This window comes from Hemiscyllium ocellatum, chromosome 13 (assembly GCF_020745735.1).
Source record: "Hemiscyllium ocellatum isolate sHemOce1 chromosome 13, sHemOce1.pat.X.cur, whole genome shotgun sequence".
Taxonomy (NCBI): Eukaryota; Metazoa; Chordata; class Chondrichthyes; order Orectolobiformes; family Hemiscylliidae; genus Hemiscyllium; species Hemiscyllium ocellatum.
In genome coordinates, this window is record NC_083413.1 from 67,920,473 (window position 1) to 67,928,718 (window position 8,246).

Sequence of the window (8,246 nt, forward strand, 5' to 3'; positions counted from 1 at the left end):
TCAATTACAGATACAGTCTGCTGGCTAGAATGGCGACATTGTGGCTACTTGAGTTAAGAAAGGATAGGATTGAGTTTTAAATATTCTGGGACAGAAGATGTTCTGGGAAGACAGGCAAGGAGGGGTGATGGTATTGCTGAACAAAAGTACTGTATTACTGGAGAAAGAGGCCGTCACCAGAAAGGTCAAGAATAGAGCTGAAAATGTGTTGCTGGTTAAAGCACAGCAGGTTAGGCAGCATCCAAGGAACAGGAGATTCGACGTTTCGGGCCAGAGCCCTTCATCAGGAATGAGGAGAGTGTGCCAGGCAGGCTAAGATAAAAGGTAGGGAGGAGGGAATTGGGGGAGGGGCGATGGAGATGTGATAGGTGGAAGGACGTCAAGGTGAGGGTGATAGGCCGGAGTGGGGTGGGGGCGGAGAGGTCAGGAAGAAGATTGCAGGTTAGGAGGGCGGTGCTGAGTTCGAGGGAATCGACTGAGACAAGGTGGGGGGAGGGGAAATGAGGAAACTGGAGAAATCTGAGTTCATCCCTTGTGGTTGGAGGGTTCCCAGGCGGAAGATGAGGCGCTCTTCCTCCAACTGTCGTGTTGTTATGTTCTGCCGATGGAGGAGTCCAAGGACCTGCATGTCCTTGGTGGAGTGGGAGGGAGAGTTAAAGTGTTGAGCCACGGGGTGGTTGGGTTGGTTGGTCCAGGCGTCCCAGAGGTGTTCCCTGAAGCGTTCCGCAAGTAGGCGGCCCGTCTCCCCAATATAAAGGAGGCCACATCGGGTGCAGCGGATGCAATAGATGATGTGTGTGGAGGTGCAGGTGAATTTGTGGCAGATATGGAAGGATCCCTTGGGGCCTTGGAGAGAAGTAAGGGAGGAGGTGTGTGCGCAAGGTTTGCATTTCCTGCGGTTGCAGGGGAAGGTGCCAGGAGTGGAGGTTGGGTTGGTGGGGGGTGTGGACCTGACGAAGGAGTCGCGAAGGGAGTGGTCTTTGCGGAACACTGATGGGTAGGGGAGGGAAATATATCCCTGGTGGTGGGGTCCGTTTGGAGGTGGTGGAAATGACGGCGGATGATACGCTGTATACGGAGGTTGGTGGGGTGGTAGGTGAGAACCAGTGGGGTTCTGTCTTGGTGGGCAATTGGAGGGGCGGGGCTCAAGGGCAGAGGAGCGGGAAGTGGAGGAGATGCGGTGGAGGGCATCGTCGATCACGTCTGGGGGGAATCTGCGGTCCTTGAAGAAGGAGGCCATCTGTGCTGTGCGGTATTGGAACTGGTCCTCCTGGGAGCAGATGCGGCGGAGACGAAGGAATTGGGAATATGGGATGGTGTTTTTACAGAGGGCAGGGTGGGAGGAGGTGTAGTCCAGGTAGCTGTGGGAGTCAGTCGGTTTATAGTAGATGTCCATCGGTCGCCCGAGCTAGAAATGTAAAGGTCTAGGAAGGGGAGGGAGGAGTCTGAGATTCTAGGAAGGGGAGGGAGGAGTCTGAGATTCTAGCCCCTCCAACCGCCACCAAGACAGAACCCCACTGGTTCTCACCTACCACCCCACCAACCTCCGTATACAGCGTATCATCCACCGTCATTTCCGCCACCTCCAAACGGACCCCACCACCAGGGATCTATTTCCCTCCCCTCCCCTATCAGCATTCCGCAAAGACCACTCCCTTCGCAATTCCCTCGTCAGGTCCACACCCCCCACCAACCCAACCTCCACTCCTGGCACCTTCCCCTGCAACCGCAGGAAATGCAAAACTTGCGCCCACACCTCCTCCCTTACTTCTCTCCAAGGCCCCAAGGGATCCTTCCATATCTGCCACAAATTCACCTGCACCTCCACACACATCATCTATTGCATCCGCTGCACCCGATGTGGCCTCCTCTATATTGGGGAGACGGGCTGCCTACTTGCGGAACGCTTCAGGGAACACCTCTGGAACGCCTGGACCAACCAACCCAACCACCCCATGGCTCAATACTTTAACTCTCCCTCCCACTCCACCGAGGACATGCAGGTCCTTGGACTCCTCCATCGGCAGAACATAACAACACGACGGTTGGAGGATGAGCGCCCCATCTTCCGCCTGGGAACCCTCCAACCACAAGGGATGAACTCAGATTCTCCAGTTTCTTCATTTCCCCTCCCCCCACCTTGTCTCAGTCGATTCCCTCGAACTCAGCACCGCCCTCCTAACCTGCAATCTTCTTCCTGACCTCTCCGCCCCCACCCCACTCCGGCCTATCACCCTCACCTTGACGTCCTTCCACCTATCACATCTCCATCGCCCCTCCCCCAAGTCCCTCCTCCCTACCTTTTATCTTAGACTGCCTGTCACCCTCTCCTCATTCCTGATGAAGGGCTCTGGCCCGAAACGTCGAACCTCCTGTTCCTTGGATGCTGCCTAACCTGCTGTGCTTTAACCAGCAACACATTTTCAGCTCTGATCTCCAGCATCTGCAGACCTCACTTTTTACACTAGGTCAAGGATAGAATCAATTTGACTTCAACAAAGGAATAGTAAAGGTGCAAACACACTTTTCAGTGTCATCTACAGATTACCAATCTGTGAGAAAGATGAAGGGGAAAAATAGGAGAGAAATAGTGTAGAGGTACATAAGTTCTAGAGTGGTCATGGAGTTGGTACTTTAATTATTCAAATATATATTGCAATAATAATAACACAAGGGACAGAGAGAGATGACTTGCTGGAATGTGTTCAAGAAAATTTTCCAGAGCAGTTTGTATCTAGTTTTAGGGAAACTTTGCACTAATTGATAGTCAATAAATCAATAAAGAGGTGAGGCAAACTGATCAGGTGTTAATGGAGGAACATTTTGAGAGTAATGATCACTTTATAATGGTATTTAAGATAGTTATGGAAAAGAATAATGAAAAATCCAGAGTAATTGGGTGAAAGCCACTTCAGTGAGTATGAATGAATCTGACTGAATAAACTGGTGCCAAATAGCCAGGCATCAAAAGGAAAAAGTAGGACAAACAAATCCAGTGGGATGACAATAGAGGAAGAGAGTATCAAAAAGAAGGAACAAAAATATAATTGAGAAGCAGGCCAAATATAGACGGTTGGGAGGGTTGGATTAAAAAAAAGCAATTAGGGAATCAAAGACATAGTATGAAAACGGACCAGCGGCTCACATAAAAGGGAATTCTAAAATCCTCCATAGGCACATTCGGTGTACAAGGATGGTCAAAGGAGGAATAGGACCGATTAAGGACTAAAGAGGGACTCACGCATGAAGACAGAGGGAATGGAGTATTAAATGAATATTTTGCATCTATCTTTATCAGTGGGGAGGATGCTCACCAGGCTGTGGTTAAAAAGGAGGGAATTGATTTGATGGGGAGGGAGTAGTTATAATTGATAAGGTGGAGATATTAGATAGGTGACTTGTAATGGTAAATATAAGGCTTTTCAGCTGGAGGGAAGTTTTGTAGTGGAGTTCCAGGAAGTACTGATGGGTTCCTTGCTTTTCCTGATAAAGTAATGGTCTATGGACCAGGGTAAGCTGGAATACTGTGTTGAATTCTGGGCACTACACTTTAGAGAAGATGTGATGATATTAGAAAGAGTGCAGAAGTGGTTTACAAGGTTGCTTCCAGGGATGAGGAATTTCAGTTGTGAAGTAAAATTGGACAAGCTGGGACTGATTTCCTTGAAGAGACGTCTGAAAAAAAGCAGACCTGATCGAAGAGTTCAAAGTTATGAGAGGTCTGAACAGAGTAATGAGGGAGAAATTGTGTCCACTTTGTAAAGGGGTTGATAAGAGACAGCATAAGTGTAAAGAAATTGGTGAAGAATCAATAGTGATATGAGAAGAATCATTTTCACAACAATAAGTGATTAAGGAATGCACTGTCTGAGAAGGCAGGTTCAATCAAGGCATGTTGTAATTAGATGGTGATTTGAAAAGGAACAATATACCTAGTTAATGGGAGAAGGCAAAAGAATGGCATTAAGTGAGGTGTTCATTTGGAGAGTGAGTGCAGGCATAAGGGATAAATGAATTCCTTAATGCTCCAACAATTATGTCATTCTGTTAAAATTATGAATGAAAATTAGTCTTTTGCACAGCGCCAGTGAAATCCTGACTTCATTGTTATCCTCATCAATTCTCACAGGCTACATCACCAAAACTCTCTCACTCAGGAGCTTGATTTCTATTTTCCTTGAGACCACTTAGGAGTCAAAATTCTGGAACTCACTTTTTAACAGCATTCCACTTCAAGGTCTGTGAGGGTTCAATCATATGGCTCACCTTCACCCTCTCAAGCGCAACTCAGAATACAAAACAATTGTCATCATTACCAGTCACACAAGAATGAAAGCAAAAATATGTTCATCCTTCCAAAACATGAGTGAACATTTGAATAAATACCTTATTAGGGTGTCAGTGAGGAACCAATTATGTCAGTCAGTCAGATTTCTGTGTTCAATGAACCATTTGCTTAACTTATTTTTGAGCATGAGTTCAGATTTGAGTCTTTCTGGCTATTATTCCGTCCCACACAGCTGCATAATCCTGAAGGACCTACAGCTGTTGGTGGTTTGGCAGCACAATGATCAAGTTGTTCACTTCAATTATGTGGTCTTCAGTCGGTCAGACTTCCAGCGATGCTCACTTTCCCAGTTTGCCAGTCAGTTACAAGTTGAACTTTGTCACTCCATCACCAGGTTACTGCACTGGATACATCACAGCAGTGGAGTGCGTTGCCTTAGGAGAGGCAAATGTGACACCTCAGTTAAAAATGAGAAGAGCGATAAATCAAGCATCAGTAGGCCAAACAACCAATCACATTTAGTCACAGGACATATAGTCTAATAAATTGCAGTCAGCATTAGCTTATCAAAGTTAAATCATATTTGACTAACTTGATTAAGGCACTTGATTAAGGGAATAGGTTGTTGAGGGTAGTGAGATCAGTAGTTTATGTATGGATTTTCAAATGGTGCTTAAAAGAAACTACGTATTAGTTTTTTAGCATAGACTCATGGAATGATACAGAATGGAAACAGGCCTTTTGGATCAACTCTTCCATGCCGACCAGATTTCCTAAACTGAACTAGTCCCATTTGCCTGCATTTGGCCCTTATCTCTTTAAACCTTTCCTATTCATGTACCTGTCCAAATGTCTTTTAAATGTAACTGTACCTGCACCTACAACTTCCTCTGTCAGTTCATTCCACATATGCACCATCCTCTGTGTGAAAATGTTGCTCCTCAGGTCTTTTGAAAACCTTTCCCCTGTCACCTTAAATCCATGCCTTCTAGCTTTGGACTCCCCTACCCTGGGGAAACGACCTTGGCTAATCACCTTATCTCTATGCCACGCATGATTTTATAAACCTGTGTAAGGTCACCCCTCAGCTTTCCACGTTCCAGTGAGAAAAGTCCCAGTCTATCCACTCCTTATCACTCAATCTCTCCAGTCTGTAGCTTTTCTAGTTTAATGCCATCTTTCTTCTTGCAGGGTGACCAGAACTGTACATAATACTCCAAAAGCGGCCTCACCAATATCTTGCACAGCTGCAATATGATATCCCAACTTCTATACTCAATGCTCTGACCGATGAAAAGTGTCAAACATCTTCTTCATCACCCAGTCATGCCACTTTCAAGAAACAATGTACCTGCACCTTGCAATTATCTAAATAAAACTCCATCTGCCACTCCTCAGCCCATTGGCCCAGCTGTTCAATCTTCTTCACTGTCTTGAATTGAAGTCCATGAGATGAATGGGTCAGTGGCATTCTAGATAGAAAATTGATGGAAGGACAGAAAACAGAAAATAATGATTACTTAGAATCATAGAGATGTACAGCCCCAAAACAGACCCTTTGGTCCAACTTGTCCATACCGACCAGATATCCTAAATTAATCTAGTCCCATTTGCCAGCACTTGGCCCATATCCCTCTAAATTCTTCCTATTCATATACCCATCCAATTGCCTTTTAAAAGTTGTAATTGTACCAGCCTCCACCACTTCCTCTGGCAGCTCATTCCATACTTATTGCTTTTAAGAATGAAAGGGAAGGTATTTAGTGGTAGCCTGCTGTGGAGGAATATGAGGACTACGGCTTTCTTTTAAACAACAGTGGACTCTGGTACACATATCAACAAAGTACAGGTGGCACAAAACTTGGAAACTTTCGAAACTATAAAGAGAATAAAAATGGACATTAAGAACATATAGACAGGCCAGGAAATGTGCAAACAAAAGATAGATACAATTTAATACAGAGATCTGTGACGTGATACCATTTAAAAGGAAGATTGAAATGGGGCAAGCGAAAATCAAGGGCAGAATTTTAAAGCGAATGCATGACCACAAGGCCTGGGATTAAGCATATACAAAGCTTTGAAGGCCAGTTATAAAATAATTAGAAAGCTATGGTATCCTTGGCTTTATTAAGAGGGAAATAGTGTATAAAAGTAGGACTTTATGCTAATCCCTTATAAAACATTGATTCAGCCTCAGCTGTGTTCAAATAGGTACCACATTCAGGAAGGCTGAGGGATGGGGGAGTTTAGTTGTGTAGAGATGGTATGACACTTGGGTTATTCTCAAGAGCTGAGAAAATTAAGAAGGGATTTCATGATGTGTTTATGATTGTGAATGGCTTTGATGCAGTCAACAGAGAAAAACTGTTTCCCATAGCAGCAGCTTATGAAGCCTTCCTTGTCAGCACCTTACAAACATGCATTCTACCATGGAGAGGAACAGCAGCAGGAGACATTTGGGATCACCGCCACGTGCAAGTTTCTCTCCAAAGCCACACACCACCCTGAATTGTAACAGTATTGCTGTTCCTTCAGTGTTGTTGAGTCTAATTCCTGGAACTACCTTCCACCTACACCGTGCACACTTAAAAGGTTTTGGGAGATGGATCATTACCACCTTCATAAGGTATTAAGGACTAGGCAATAAATGCTGGCCTTGCCAGTCACAGTTTCTGAAAGAATGAAAACAAACCACAGTAACAAAAGAATACAGACTTAAGGTAATGAAAAAACATGGGGGACATGAGGAAATATTGTTTAACTCGGTGAGTTGTTGTGGTTTGGAATGCACTGCCTACAAGATTAATGGAAGCAGATTCAATAGCAACAGTTTTTTAAAAAGAACTTTGAAAAAAAACATGGAGATGAAAATAATGAGGAAAGATGTGGCAAGTGGGATTCATTGACTAGCTCAAACAAAGAGTACAGTTAGGAACAATGGACTGAATGGTCTTTTTCTGTGCTGTGTCATTCTATAATTCTAACTTACCAACACCATCTGACCTTAGAGTATAGGTAGCTTAATTTAGTGAGGGTACTGAGTGACACTGATAAATGAACAGTAAAAAGGCGTAAAGTTTATTTTCCTATTTTTTCTCATCATTGCTTCAACTGGGGTGTGAGTGCTGTATTTAGAAATGAAAGAGCCTTTTGAAGACTAGAAATAAAAAGATCAACAAACAAATTATACCACAGTGTTATATTCATGGAAGGAAGACTGCAAGAGAAAAAGCAGCTCACAATGTTTCCATAATATTTTCCAGCTCTGTTTTAAAGAACCACTCCCTTTGTTGCTGATGAGGGAGAACAGCTGGAAACAGCTGCTGGTCACATACAGTGTAATGATGTCATGCTAAAGTGATGTGAAGATGTTTGTGGTGGAAATTTTGTGCTTCGATGCAAATTGCTTTTCCTGAAACTACAGTGTCTGGCAAACACAGGAATAAAACAGTTCCCCAAACAGTTTTGAAGTGTGGAAAATCCTGCCAGTCGACAGAAGTCATGCAGGGCGATAATTCTGAATAAAAGCCTGTGGTGGGGAAAGGGGGTTGGGGAGGCGCTGGGGGCATTCTGGTGTTGGTGCAATTTCCAGCAGGGTTTTGAGTGGGTAGTACATTTGATTTCACAGCCTCAGCATTGAACGTCATCTTCCTACAAGCCGGAGGATTCTACGAGCTGGATGAACAAGTCTATAAAAATTGTAGTAATCATGCGCCATGTGAACAATACATCAATCTTGCCCATGTGGAATAGGCATTCATGCTCATGCAGATCTTTGTCAGTCAGGAAGTTAATATTAATTGGAATGCTGTGATAACCATTTACTACAGTCAGACAGCTCACTGCCAAATTGATTAGCTTTAATGCACCCATCATTTGATTTGGCGGAGGAGGATATCTCGAGCAGTGAAACATTCAGATGCCAATATCTCAACCACTATATGGACAGATCTAG